Genomic DNA, 15884 nt, shown 5'->3' with positions numbered 1-15884 from the left:
GCTCCCTCAGGGGTCCTCTGCTGTGCTCCCTGTCAGGGCAGTCATCAGTTGTGGCCGGGCACCAACTAGTTCTTCTGGTCTCAGGATGATGTAGGTCTCTGGATCATGTGGCCCTTTCTGTCTCTTGGGCTCTTAGTTGTCGTGTGACCTTGGTGTTCTTCATTTTCCTTTGCTCCAGGTGGGTTGAGACCAATTGATGCATCTTAGATGGCCGCTTGTTAGCATTTAAGACCCCAGACGCCACATTTCAAAGTGGGATGCAGAATGTTTTCATAATAGAATTATTTTGCCAATTGACTTAGAAGTCCCCTTAAACCATGGTTCCCAAACCCCCGCCCTTGCTCCGCTGACCTTTGAAGCATTCATTTTATCCCGGAAACTTCTTTGCTTTTGGTCCAGTCCAATTGAGCTGACCTTCCATGTACTGAGTGTTGTCCTTCCCTTCACCTAAAGCAGTTCTTATCTACTAATTAATCAGTAAAAAACCCTCTCCCTCCCTCCCTCGTAACCACAAAAGTATGTGTTCTTCTCAGTTTATACTATTTCTCAAGATCTTATAATAGTGGTCTTATACAATATTTGTCCTTTTGCCTCTGACTGATTTCACTCAGCATAATGCCTTCCAGGTTCCTCCATGTTATGAAATGTTTCACAGATTCGTCACTGTTCTTTATCGATGCGTAGTATTCCATTGTGTGAATATACCACAATTTATTTACCCATTCATTCGTTGATGGACACCTTGGTTGCTCCCAGCTTTTTGCTATTGTAAAAGGAGCTGCAATAAACATGGGTGTGCATATATCTGTTTGTGTGAAGCCTCTTGTTTCTCTAGGGTATATTCCGAGGAGTGGTATTTCTGGGTTGTATGGTAGTTCTATTTCTAACTGTTTAAGATAACGCCAGATAGATTTCCAAAGTGGTTGTACCATTTTACATTCCCACCAGCAGTGTATAAGAGTTCCAATCTCTCCGCAGCCTCTCCAACATTTATTATTTTGTGTTTTTTGGATTAATGCCAGCCTTGTTGGAGTGAGATGGAATCTCATCGTAGTTTTAATTTGCATTTCTCTAATGGCTAATGATCGAGAGCATTTTCTCATGTATCTGTTAGCTGCCTGAATATCTTCTTTAGTGAAGTGCGTGTTCATATCCTTTGCCCACTTCTTGATTGGGTTGTTTGTCTTTTTGTGGTTGAGTTTTGACAGAATCATATAGATTTTAGAGATCAGGCGCTGGTTGGAGATGCCATAGCTGAAGATTCCTTCCCAGTCTGTAGGTGGTCTTTTTACTCTTTTGGTGAAGTCTTTAGATGAGCATAGGTGTTTGATTTTTAGGAGCTCCCAGTTATCTGGTTTCTCTTCATCATTTTTGGTAATGTTTTGTATTCTGTTTATGCCTTGTATTAGGGCTCCTAAGGTTGTCCCTATTTTTTGTTCCATGATCTTTATCGTTTTAGTCTTTATGTTTAGGTCTTTGATCCACTTGGAGTTAGTTTTTGTGCTTGGTGTGAGGTATGGGTCCTGTTTCATTTTTTTGCAAATGGATATCCAGTTAATGCCAGCACCATTTGTTAAAAAGACTATCTTTTCCCCAATTAACTGACACTGGGCCTTTGTCAAATATCAGCTGCTCATACATGGATGGATTTATATCTGGGTTCTCAATTCTGTTCCACTGGTCTATGTGCCTGTTGTTGTACCAATACCAGGCTGTTTTGACTACTGTAGCTGTATAATAGGTTCTGAAATCAGGTAGAGTGAGGCCTCCCACTTTCTTCTTCTTTTTCAGTAATGCTTTGCTTATCCGAGGCCTCTTTCCCTTCCATATGAAGTTGGTGATTTGTTTCTGTCACCTTAAAAAATGACATTGGAATTTGGATCGGAAGTGCATTGTATGTATAGATGGCTTTTGGTAGAATAGACATTTTTACTATGTTAAGTCTTCCTATCCATGAGCAAGGTATGTTTTTCCACTTAAGTATGTCCTTTTGAATTTCTTGTAGTAGAGCTTTGTAGTTTTCTTTGTATAGGTCTTTTACATCCTTGGTAAGATTTATTCCTAAGTATTTTATCTTCTTGGGGGCTACTGTGAATGGTATTGATTTGGTTATTTCCTCTTCTATGTTCTTTTTGTTGATGTAGAGGAATCCAAGTGATTTTTGTATGTTTACCTTATAACCTGAGAGTCTGCCAAACTCTTCTATTAGTTTCAGTAGTTTTCTGGAGGATTCCTTAGGGTTTTCTGTGTATAAGATCATGTTATCTGCAAATAGAGATAATTTTACTTCCTCCTTGCCAATCCGGATGCCTTTTATTTCTTTGTCTAGCCTATTTGCCCTGGCTAGGACTTCTAGCATGATGTTGAATAAGAGCAGTGATAAAGGGCATCCTTTTCTGGTTCCCGTTCTCAAGGGAAATGCTTTCAGGTTCTCTCCATTTAGAGTGATGTTGGCTGTTGGCTTTGCATAGATGCCCTTTATTATGTTGAGGAATTTTTCTTGAATTCCTATTTGGTGAGAATTTTTATCATAAATGGGTGTTGGACTTTGTCAAATGCCTTTTCTGCATCAATTGATAAGATCATGTGGTTTTTGTCTTTTGTTTTATTTATGTGGTGGATTACATTAATGGTTTTTCTGATATTAAACCAGCCTTGCATGCCTGGTATAAATCCCACTTGATTATGGTGAATTATTTTTTTGATATGTTGTTGAATTCTATTGGCTAGAATTTTGTTGAGGATTTTTGCCATCTATGTTCATGAGGGATATAGGTCTGTAATTTTCTTTTTTTGTAATGTCTTTACCTGGTTTTGGTATCAGGGAGATGGTGGCTTCATAGAATGAATTGAGTAGTATTCTGTCATTTTCTATGCTTTGAAATACCTTTAGTAGTAGTGGTGTTAACTCTTCTCTGAAAGTTCGGTAGAACTCTGCAGTGAAGCCGTCCGGGCCAGGGCTTTTTTTTGTTGCAAGTTTTTTGATTACTGTTTCAATCTCTTTTTTTGTTATGGGTCTATTTAGTTGTTCTACTTCTGAATGTGTTAGTTTAGGTAGGTAGTGTTTTTCCAGGAATTCTTCCATTTCTTCTAGGTTTGCAAATTTGTTAGAGTACAATTTTTCGTAATACTCTGATATGATTCTTTTAATTTCAGTTGGGTCTGTTGTGATGTGGCCCTTCTCGTTTCTTATTCGGGTTATTTGTTTCCTTTCCTGTATTTCTTTAGTCAGTCTAGCCAATGGTTTATCAATTTTGTTAATTTTTTCAAAGAACCAGCTTTTGGCTTTGTTAATTCTTTCAATTGTTTTTCTGTTCTCTAATTCATTTAGTTCAGCTCTAATTTTTATTATTTGTTTTCTTCTGGTGCCTGGTGGGTTCTTTTGTTGCTCATTTTCTATTTGTTCAAGTTGTAGGGAGAGTTCTCTGATTTTGGCTCTTTCTTCTTTTTGTATGTGTGCATTTATTGATATAAATTGGCCTCTGAGCACTGCTTTTGCTGTGTCCCGGAGGTTTTGATAGGAAGTATTTTCATTCTCGTTGCATTCTATGAATTTCCTTATTCCCTCCTTGATGTCTTCTATAACCCAGTCTTTTTTCTGGAGGGTATTGTTCAGTTTCCAAGTATTTGATTTCTTTTCCCTAATTTTTCTGTTGTTGATTTCTAGTTTTATTGCCTTGTGGTCTGAGAAGATGCTTTGTAATATTTCAATGTTTTGGATTCTGCAAAGGTTTGTTTTATGACCTAATATGTGATCTATTCTAGAGAATGTTCCATGTGTGCTAGAAAAAAAAGTATACTTTGCAGCAGTTGGGTGGAGAGTTCTGTATAAGTCAATGAGGTCAAGTTGGTTGACTGTTGTAATTATGTCTTCCGTGTCTCTGTTGAGCTTCTTACTGGATGTCCTGTCCTTCTCCGAAAGTGGTGTGTTGAAGTCTCCTACTATAATTGTGGAGGTGTCTCTCACTTTTCAGTTCTGTTAAAATTTGATTTATGTATCTTGCAGCCCTGTCATTGGGTGCATAAATATTTAATATGGTTATGTCTTCCTGATCAATTGTCCCTTTTATCATTATGTAGTGTCCTTCTTTATCCTTTGTGGTGGATTTAAGTCTAAAGTCTACTTTGTCAGAAATTAATATTGCTACTTCTCTTCTTTTTTGCTTATTGTTTGCTTGATATATTTTTTTCCATCCTTTGAGTTTTAGTCTGTTTGTGTCTCTAAGTCTAAGGTGTGTCTCTTGTAGGCAGCATATAGACAGATCGTGTTTCTTTATCCAGTCCGAGACTCTCTGTCTCTTTATTGGTGCATTTAGTCCATTTACATTCAGCGTAATTATAGATAAATAAGTGTTTAGTGTTGTCATTTTGATGCCTTTTTATGTGTGTTGTTGACAATTTCATTTTTCCACATACTTTTTTGTGCTGAGACGTTTTTCTTAGTAAATTTTGAGATGCTCATTTTCGTAGTGCTTGACTTTACGTTTGTTGAGTTGTTACGTTTTTCTTGGCTTTTATCTTGAGTTATGGATTTGTTATACCTCTTTGTGGTTACCTTAATATTTACCCCTATTTTTCTAAGTAAAAACCTAACTTGTATTGTTCTGTATCACATTGTATCACTCTCCATATGGCAGTTCTATGCCAGGTGTATTTAGTCCCTCTTTTTGATTATTGTGATCTTTCACATATTGACTTCAATGATTCCCTGTTATAAGCATTTTTTTTTTTCAATTAATCTTAATTTGTGTTTGTGATTTCCCTATTTGAGTTGATATCAGGACGTTCTGTTTTGTGAACTTGTGTTGTGCTGGTATCTGATATTACTGGTTTTCTGACCAAACAATATCCTTTAGTATTTCTTGTAGCTTTGGTTTGGTTTTTGCAAATTCTCTAAGCTTGTGTTTATCTGTAAATATCTTAATTTCACCTTCATATTTCAGAGAGAGTTTTGCTGGATATATGATCCTTGGCTGGCAGTTTTTCTCCTTCAGTGCTCTGTATATGGCATCCCATTGCCTTCTTGCCTGCATGGTTTCTGCTGAGTAGTCTGAACTTATTCTTATTGATTCTCCCTTGAAGGAGACCTTTCTTTTCTCCCTGGCTGCTTTTAAAATTTTCTGTTTATCTTTGGTTTTGTTGAGTTTGATGATAATATGTCTTGGTGTTTTTCTTTTTGGATCAGTCTTAAATGGGGTTTGATGAGCATCTTGGATAGATATCCTTTTGTCTTTCATGATGTCAGGGAAGTTTTCTGTCAGCAGATCTTCAACTATTTTCTCTGTGTTTTCTGTCCTCCCTCCCTGTTCTGGGACTCGAATCACACGCAAGTTATCCTTCTTGATAGAGTCCCACATGATTCTTAGGGTTTCTTCATTTTTCTTTAATTCTTTTATCTGATTTTTTTCAGCTATGTTGGTGTTAATTCCCTGGTCCTCCAGATTTCCCACTCTGTATTCTAATTGCTCGAGTCTGCTCCTCTGACTTCCTATTGTGTTGTCTAATTCTGTAATTTTATTGTTAATCTTTTGGATTTCTACATGCTGTCTCTCTATGGATTCTTCCAACTTATTAATTTTCCACTATGTCCTTGAATAATCTTTTTGAGTTCTTCAACTGTTTTATCAGTGTGTTCCTTGGCTTTTTCTGGAGTTTGCCTTATTTCATTTCTGATGTCTTGAAGCATTCTGTAAATTAGGTTTTTATATTCTGTATCTGATAATTCCAGGACTGTATCTTCATTTGGGAAAGATTTTGATTCTTTTGTTTTGGGGGTTGTAGAAGCTGTCATGGTCTGCTTCTTTATGTGGTTTGATATCGACTGCTGTCTCTGAGCCATCACTAAGATATAAAGTGGTTTATTCTATAATTGCTCACTGAGTCTTATCTTGTTTTGTTTTCTTTCAATATACGTGGATGGGCTACTACATTGTGCTGTCTTGTTTGTTGTAGCCCTTGACTTACTTATGACCTATTACCAGCTGGTTTGGGCTGTTGCCAGATATATATGCCTGAGTCTATTCACTATTCTTGAGTAGAATCTGATTTTGGGTCATCAAGTGTGTGCTGCACCCTAACACCTATCCACCTCGAGAAGTAGTGGTGATAGTTGTGTGCACCAGATTCTGTTAGCAGCTGGGGTTCACCCTCTAGGGGGGGCAGGATGCTGACAGGCTTCCCCCAAGTGTCAGTGAGATGCGCGTGTCTCTATTCGTATAGCACCTTGGTGGGAGGGCACTGCAGCTGTACCTTAGGCCCCCAATGCAAGTACCTCTACTGATTGGTAGGTGTCACCCTCCTTAGACCCCTAAGGCAGGAGGCTAGGTGGTCTGGGGGGAGCTTCAGCCCTCAGTTCCCTGTTGTGGGTCAGTTAGGGCTCTGTTGAATAAGCAGAGATATGAGACCTGGGAAACTTGTTTTTCCAGAAAATCCACTAAAAAAAATGCAGTCAGATCCCTATCAGAACTGCCTTTGGATTATAACCGCCACCTTGTTCCCTGTAAGGATGAAAGTCCGAGATTTGGATCATATATGCTTGGCTGTAGCTGGTTCTGTGTTTTTAGTCCAATTAGGGATAGATTTTTGGTCCCTGGGTTTTTTGTGGTTGCTTCTCTCAGGCCGGAAGAATGGGTTAGGAAAAGACCAAAAAAAAAAAAAAAAAAGGGAAAAGCAAAGCCGCCGCAGAGCCGGAGCCGTCCTCCCTCTGGCTCAGGAAATTCCAATGTTAATGAAGCCGCCTGGGAAGGGTGGGGGAGGGTTCAGAGAGATAGGAGAGTATCACCTCGGAATACAGCCAAAGTTGCTTGTCTTGCTTGGAATGACTATTTTATCTGAGATTTCCGAGGGGCGTGTCGCCTACGTGGTCTGGCCCACTGAAGCCACTGTCAGATCCTCCGCTGCCAGTCCAAAGCCCAGCGTCAAGGTTCCCCTGCTGGGATGCTGCACTCCCGGCCGAAATCAGTTGCTGCCTCCCGGGGACTTCTCGTCCCACCAGCCGCGTTGCCGCGCCGCCTCCGCGGACCAGCTGGGCCCCCTTCCGGGGTTAGTTCAGGGGAGTAGAGCTGCGCCCTGTGCTTGCACCGTGACAGCGCCCAGTCAAAAGCCCGGCGCCAATGTTCCCTGGCTGGGACGCTGCACTCCTGGCTCCGAAACCAGTTACTGCCTCCTGGGGGCTTCTCCCACCAGCCGTGTCACCACGCCACCCACACGGACTGGCTGGGCTCCCTCCCGGGTTCAGTTCAGGGGGTTAGGGCTGAGCCCCTTGTTTGCACCATCACAAAATTTTTGAGTTCAGCTCCCCTGGGCCCAGAAGCCCGGCGCCAAGGTTACCTGACTGGGGCACTGGCTCCAGGCTCCGAAAACAGTCGCTGCTTCCCTGTATTTGTTCGTTTTCTGTCTCTAAATCTGTGTTTGTTGTTCAGGGTTCATAGATTGTTATGTATGTAATCGATTCACTTGTTTTTCCGAGTCTTTGTTGCAAGAGGGATCTGAAGTAGTGTCTACCTAGTCTGCCATCTTGGCCCCTCCTCCATTTTACTTCTTAAAGAGCACATTTCCATACCTATCAAGGAAATGAAAGCTTTTCAAGAAAATTCCTGTGAAAAGTTTAAGATTATTAAAAGAATAACTATTGAGAAAAAGAAACAAATTGTTTAACCTTTTTTTCCTGTAAAAGTCAAAGATTGTACTTTTCAAAAAGTTTTTGAGAATTTTTTTTTTTAAAGCCTCTGCAACCTCCAATTTTATTCAAGAGCTAAAGTAACCAGCAGTCCCCAAGGCTCCAATATTTAATTTCCATTGCATAGATTGCCCCTTATATCAGAATTAATCAGCCTTCATTTCCACCGTCTCATTTTCTTTCAGGAATCCTACAGGGTAAACCTTGAAGGTAAACCACAAATACTCTTCTGTTCACCTGTTTTGTAGAGCCAAAGATTGGGGTGACATAAGTCGTTGACAGTGAGGGTCAATGATTTGAGCACAACACATCTTTTTTTGTCTAAATGCACAAAGGGGTCCCTCCAGTAGCTCCCCTACTTACAAAAACAAGTGCTTATAAAGATATCAAGATCTCAGGCCAAATGAGTGTACATTCATTGAAGGTTTTCTCTTCCTGCTTCCTATAAGCAGATGGGTAACCATTGGGTGGCCCAAATTGTAAAACTCTCAACTACTAGCCAAAAAGTTGGTGGTTCAAATCCACCCAGAGGCACCTCAGAAGACAAGCCTGGAAATCTGCTTCTGAAAGGTCTTAGCCTTGAATACGCCATGGAGCAGTTCTACTCGGCACACATAGGGTCAACATGAGTTAGAATTGACTTGATGGCAACTAACAATAACAAAAACATAAGCAGATGGAGCAAATCTTGATTTTTTTTTTTTTTTTAAGAAGAAGAAGAAAAAAAAAGCCAGACAGATGAAACAGCTTTTACCTTTCTTTAGATTTACTCCTGGTGGTTCAGGTAACATTATGCGGGTATTTAGTTGGTTCTACTTTCTACAAATAGTCATTATTTGACATCCTAGAGCTATAAGAAATTACCTCCGAACTTATAGTTTTCTGTTAACAAGTTGAACATTTATTCATCTGCTGTCTTTGGTTATCTCTTTCTTGGTAGAGATTTCCTTTATCCTCAGAAGAATAGTGGATGTCGACCCAAGCACAAGGATTGTGATTTGTTTACATAACTGGGTCCTTGTTTGTTTGAGGAAGGGTTTGGTGTTGCGAATCCACAGTGACGCAGGTTTAGTCTGTGTGCATGCTTTTTATTCCTGTGCTTGCAGCTGTACACTGTGGGACAGAGGAAGGAGTTTCTCAGAGTGGCTTCTATAGCAATAAAGGACTTAAAGTCTGTTTCTTGCTGTTTCAACCCCTAGCAAACCCTGGTAGTTGTTCCATTTCAAAAAGTGGACAAAGGGCAGGGCATTGCTCATTTTTCAAATCCCTCTTTTAGGAGAGATTGTTGGGAAGCAGAGAGGATTCAAGTGTGGCTTTGGAACCTTTCCTTCCACCAAGGCAATTAGCATTCTCTTCAAACTCATTGATCTCTGGGGGATTTGTTTTACATTTGGGTTTACTCCAAAGTATACGCAGGCATTACAGGCAGAGAAACTCAAGGGTGTTTGGGATGTGGCTTCAGAGCATAATAAGTAGCTTAAACCCTCTTACTTACAGAGTGTTTACTTAGTCCTAAAGGGTTCAGGAAGTTTTTGAAATTATATGTTGCTTTGCTTCAAATTTGGTACAGAGGGTACATTCCTTGAAGTTATTCTTGTTTTTAGCTCATTTTGGATGTACAAATAACAATTTCAGGACAGTATGATAGCTTGGCTTTTTGTCTGTGAGCTCTGACAAACAGGGAAGAATATATCACACCTGGTTTGTTGCTGGAGACCAGTTTAAGGAAGAACCTAAGTCACCTACAGAGATTACTTTTGACTTTGTGCCAGATAACAGAACTCCAAACGTGCTGATTTATTGTTTTCTCTGTATGTTATTGTTGTTGGGCTTTAAGTCTATATAAGTCCTAGAGACAGTAATGTCACAGCAAGCATAAGACTCTGTGCAGGACCTTCGATAACTAGAAACCCACCAACTCCTCTAAACTAAGTGTGTCTAACTGAAATGAAAGCACTGGAGAAAGTGTGTTCATATGAAAATTCCCTAGAATAGAATGGGTTACATGTGTCTTCTATGTCCTTCAACAATTCGTACTGACATCACCAAAACTTCCCTTAAAATATGGCCTTGAAATTGCCTTTGCACTTACTTGCTTCCAGCTAAACCGTAAGCTCCTGGAAGGCAGGGTCTTAGTTTTACTCACTTGTGAATAGCCAAGGCACAACTTTCCAGTATCTGAATGAAAGTGAGCTTTCAAAAAAAAAAAAAAAAAAAAAATTTGTTGAATGGATGAAGTGGAATTCTTGTGTAAAAGTAAAATCTGACTTATATTCAGCTGGCATTTTGCTAACTTATTAGAATTATTACTAACAATCATACCATTTGGTTATTTTCTGACACTGTACTCAGCACTTAGCATATCAACTCTTTAAATCCTCATAAACCTATGGATGTTTGAACTAAAAAAGGTCAAAGTAATGAGGCTTCGGAATCAGAAAAATCTGGGTTTAAATTTGCGCTCTGACCCTTGGAAGCCCTTTGAACTTGGGCAAATTTATACAAAGCAAATCAAACACAGTTGTTTCTGTTGAGTCGATTCTAACTCATGGCAATCCCATGTGTACCAGAGTAGAACAGTGCTTCTTAGGGTTTTCAAAGGCTTATTTTTCAGTAGGTCTCCAGGCCTTTCTTCTGAGACACCACTGTATGGACGAAAACTGCCAACCTCAGTTAGTACCCAATTGCATTAACCATTTCCATCACCCAGGAACTCTGCTAAAAATGGTTAATAATAATTTTGTCAATGAATGCATTTATTTTTGCCTAGCACAGAGCTTGAAACCTTTAATTGTTATCTCAATGTTAAAGATCTTTTTATTTGAATCAATAAATACTGGAATGATTTGTCAGTCTGGAACAAGGAAGAAAAATAAATATTTTCTTTCAGTTCACTAGCCTCTTGTTCTTGCATTTTCCTATATGTCTAACCATTCCTTTTAATATTGGTATAATTTAGATGCTTTTAATCACTTTGAGCCTACTACACCCACACTCCAATTAATAATACATCATATTTTCCTTTGAGCTGAAGTCCTTTTGGTTATTTTGGGAGGTCTACTTATTCAGTCCAGGGAGCACTGGTGGTGCAGCAGTTAAGAGCTCGGCTGTTAATTAAAACGTCAGCAGTTCGAATCCCCCAGCCACTCCTTGGAAACCCTGTGGAGCAGGTCTATTCTGTCCTATAGAGTCACTATGAGTAAGAATCGACTCAAGGACAATGGGTTTGCTTTTTCATTCAGCCCAGGATCTTTGCCAGTTTTTTTCTTTTTAATTCGCCTCCATTATCTCCTTGTTTCTCAATACACTGTGAGAGAGTTAGTTTAGATAATACATTGTTGCAAGAGATCCCAACATGATGCATCCAAAGCCCTGACTGTCCTCCCCTGAACAAAAAAAAAAATATGTACTGTGGTAGCAATGACAAAAGATAGTATGGGTACTGGACCAGTCAGGAGAGATGCCAGCTGTAAACAGCTGGTACAGGTGTAATGTAATAGATGAAACTACACACAACCGACACGTCCATGTGTCTGTGGACCAGGTGAGTGTCAGCCTGATGGCCAATCCCTTTCGCTTTCCCTCCGGCCTATTTTAAATGATTGAAGTTGACTTAAAACTGTGACAAACCCTACCTTAATCCTTTTAATAATGAGACTTGCTGATTACTTATATACAGCAGTTCAAAGCTCTTCTTCTAGGAACCCAAAATTCAGAGGAAACCAGAACCACTGTATAAAACCCATTCACTCTAAAGAACCCCTATACAAAACCCACTTACTCTATAAAGAACCCCTATACAAAACCATTCACTGTAAAGAACCGCTGTACAAAACCCATTTGTCCTAAAGTTATCACAATTTTTCTGCTAAAACTAAAGGCTTTACCTCCTTAGGAACAGATTTTAAATATCAGTGAGCCTTGAAGAAGGTAGACACATCTGATGTTCAGAAATGACTTCAGCGTGACATCAAACTCTGTGAAATATCTGAGATTTTACCCTATTTGCAAGTTACCAAGTGAACCTGACACAGGGTCTTGGATGCTGGGAGGAGACATGAGACTCCTGGGACAGAGCAAAGGACTTTGTTGCTCATAGCACGGCAGGCAGAATAAGCTTTATATTTCCACTGGCTCTCCACGTTCCTCAAGTCCTACTGGGTCACACAGGTGGACCCAGATAAATGTTACGGACACATTGTGATTGTGTTACAGCTGCTGAACCCCAAATTTAGGGAACCTCCATCTTTTATACTAGGCTACAAACAAAGCTGCTCAGCCTTTGCCCCATTATCTTCAGTGTAATGGAAAGCAAACAAAACTTCCCCTACTTTGGAAGGAATCAATTCTCATTCTCCCATGGCTGTTTGCTATACATATATGCTTGAAAAGATAGTCTAGAACAAAACTTGCCAGGGCCTCTGATTGCAAGATATGCAGAAATGCAAGAGACCCTTCGAGAATTTTCTCCCAGGAACCAGGTAGTTGTGAATTAATACTGAAAAGAAGATTTGAACTTCTCCCTATCTAATCAGACTACTTAGTATGTGCTCTCTTTTCCTCTCTCTCTTTTACTTAATGTCCTGATAACAATTTTTATCTGGGAGGAATTAGTGCCAAGGGCTCTTCTGATGGAAAGTGAATCTCTGAGATGCCAATTAACATTGCATTGCTGAGAAGAGTCAATTTATTTGTTTTTCTGGCCAACTTTGTGCATTTGAACTTTAAAGGTTCTGTTTTCATGGTCTATAGCCCAGGGGAAAAATGACAAAACCAGCTAAATCCTCTGTAAGCAAAAGAGAAGGGAAAGCAAAAGCTTGTTGTTGAACCAATTTGATCTTCTTTTTCTTGTTTTCAAGCCCAGCTTATTTACAACTGTTAGAGAAATCTGAAGAAGAAAGACAAGCAAGACAGAGTGGAAAAAGCTGGAAGGAAAGACACCAAGGAGTTAAAAAGAGAGCTGAATTATATCAGTGCAAAAGGTATTCAGAAAGAACTTCAGGGAATCAAGTAAAGAAAAGGTTATGCTATGATATTTCTAAGAAACCAGAAGTTAGCTACTAATGTGTCTTTATTACATTGCTATTTGTGAAACATTTCTCACTATTGCTTAATTATTTGTTTTTCACATAGAAACTTGGTTTTATTATTTCAGCCAACTTGAAATCATATTGCTGTTTCAAATGAGAAATATATTCATCTTAAATGTAGGCTTTGGCACATTAGCTCATTATATTTGAGCCATGTCAAATGTTGATCTGCAGTAGAAAAATGTTGTGGTGACCAGTTAAATTTAAGTAACCAATTTTTCTCTGGAATTTGAGAATCCCTATGAAAACATATTACGTTCCATCTATATACCTAGAAACCTTTAGCATTAAAGTTATTTGAAATATTCTGAGAAAAATTGTTGTAACGTCAATATATTGGGGGTCATTTTGAAAAAAAATACATGTACAAGCTGATATCACTTTCAGTGTATATAAAGAAATAGAGACAACATTGCTAACAATATTGTGGAGACTTTCTATGTGATATTCTAGAGTGAAAAAGATTGTCTAACTGTAGTGTGTATGAAGAAGAACATGGCATTCGGATTGAATGAAGACTCATTAACAACCTGAGACATGTGAGTGACAAAACTTGCTTGCTGAAAATGAAAACAACTTAAAGAACTTACTAAAGAAAGTCAAAGACTATTGTTTTCAGTATGGATTACAGATGAACATAAAGAAAACAAAAATTCTTACAACTGGACCAATAAACAATATCACGATAAATGGCAAAGAAATTGAAGTTGTAAAAGTCATTTTTCTTGGCTCAACAATCAAAGCCCATGGAAGCAGCAGTCAAGAAATCGTATGACATATTGCACGGGGCAAATCTGCTGCAAAAGACCTCTTTAAAGGGTCAGCTAAAAAGAGGGGGACCCTCAATGAGAAGGATTGACACAGTTGCTGCAACAATGGGCTCAAATATAGCCAGGATTGTGGGGATGGTGCAGGACCGCTCTGTAAACAGAGTCTGCTTTGAGTCAGATCTCACCTGAGGGCACCTAACAATAACAATCTGTGTTTATCCATTTATTTGCCTGACAATGTCTTTCAAAGAGCAGTTTTTATTTTGTTGAAGTTCAATTTATGAATTTTTTTCTTTGCTGGTTCATGCTTCTGTTGTATCTAAAAGGCCTCTGTCTGAGCCAAGGTCACAAAGATTTTCTCCTATGGCTTCTTCTAAAATTATTAGTTTTAGGTGTTACTTTCAGGTCTATGATCCACTTGAAGTTTATTTTTGTAAATGGTGCAAAATACGCCCCTTGGTTGAAGTTCACTTTTTTTGAATATGAATGTCCAATTGTTCTAGCTAAATTAGTTGAAAAGAATATTCTTTCTCTATCAAATTGTCTCTGCATTTTGGTAAGAAATCAATTGACCTCACATGTGTGGATCTACCTCTGGACTCTATATTCTTTATCCCACAAACTGGGTTGCTGTTGTTTTGTGTGCTGTTGAGTCAATTCTGACTTATAGTGACTCGATAGAGCAGAGTAGAATTTCCCCATAGGATTTCCTAGGTGGTAATCTTTATAGAAGTAGACCACCAGGCCTTTTTCTCCAGTGGAGCTGATGGTGGGTTTGAACCATCAACCTTTTGGTTAGCAGCCAAGCCCTTAATCATTGTGCCGCAAGGGCTTCTGTAGGCTATGGAAAGCCTTGAAATCAAGTATTGTAAGTTTCCCAGCTTTGTTTTTCTTTTTCAAAACTCAGATTATATTAGGCCCTTCGTATTTACATATACATTTTACAATTAGTTTGTTGACTTTACAAAAAAAAAAGTACTCTTTTGATTGTGATGGTATTAAAACTACAGATCAATTTGAATCTAGTGAAATCTCACCGTGGTTATAATTTACATTCCCTTGATTACTAACGAAGTTGAATATCTTTTAATGCGATTTTTCCCTTTCATGTATTTTGTTTCCTGAAGTGTCTATCTAAATCTTTCTTCCATTTTATAATCAGTTGTTTTTCTTAATATTATTGTCTTGTGAATTTTTATTTTTGAATTTGTTCTAGATGTAAGACCTTTTTCAGGTACATATATTTTCAATATATTTTCCCAATCAGTGATGGCCTACGCATTTCCTTAAAAATGTCCTTGGAAGAGCAGAAATTTTTATTTTGGATGAAGTCCCAAATACATAGTTTCTTTTCTTTCTTTCTTTTTATTTTATTTTTAATTGTTCAGCCTATTTATTTTCTCTTTAAGAAATCCATGCCTACTTCAAGGTCATGAAAAAATTTCTCCTATGTATTCTTCAAGAAGATGAATAGCTTTACATTTAAATTTAAGTCTACTATCTATTTTTTTTTCTTTTTTAGCTTACTTGAGTCAAGATAGTAAAAAAAAAATCTGTATATGTATTCATAGTGAAAGAAGTATGATAATGATAACTTTTAAAGCTTCGTATCCAAAAAATTTAAATGTCAAAAACAGCATATTTGGGTTCTAGATTTTATTTCAAAGAGCGCTAGAACACAATTTTATAATCTCTTCACAGTAGCTGTTACCCCTTTTCAAAACACATACGTCTTTGATAAAAGACGTTCCTGTTCCATCAGGTGCAGTTCACTGCTTCTTTCACCTCCAAATCTTTTAACTTTGAAAATAAAATAAAGTTCAGGAATGCAGATAGTGAGTCCAAAAAATGTCCTTAGCTCATTGGCATTCCCAATGGAAGTCTACTGTTGAAATGATTTCTTAGTTAACTTTTTTTTTATCAGCTTTTTTTTTATTTTTAATAACTTTTATTAAGCTTCAAGTGAACGTTTACAAATCCAATCAGTCTGTCACATATAAGTTTACATACATCTCACTCCCTACTCCCACTTACTCTCCCCCTCTTGAATCAGCCCTTTCAGTCTCTCCTTTCTTGACAATTTTGCCTGCTTCCCTCTCTCTCTATCCTCCCATCCCCCCTCCAGACAAGAGTTGCCAACACAATCTCAAGTGTCCACCTGATATAATTAGTTCACTCTTCATCAGCGTCTCTCTCCCACCCTCTGACCAGTCCCTTTCATTTCTGATGAGTTGTCTTCGGGGATGGTTCCTGTCCTGTGTCAACAGAAGGTCTGGGGAGCATGGCCGCCGGGATTCCTCTAGTCTCAGTCAGACTATTAAATTTGGTCTTTTTATGAGAATTTGG

Source organism: Loxodonta africana, chromosome 17, assembly GCF_030014295.1.
Source record: "Loxodonta africana isolate mLoxAfr1 chromosome 17, mLoxAfr1.hap2, whole genome shotgun sequence".
Taxonomy (NCBI): Eukaryota; Metazoa; Chordata; class Mammalia; order Proboscidea; family Elephantidae; genus Loxodonta; species Loxodonta africana.
Note: the sequence above shows the minus strand (reverse complement) of the source record.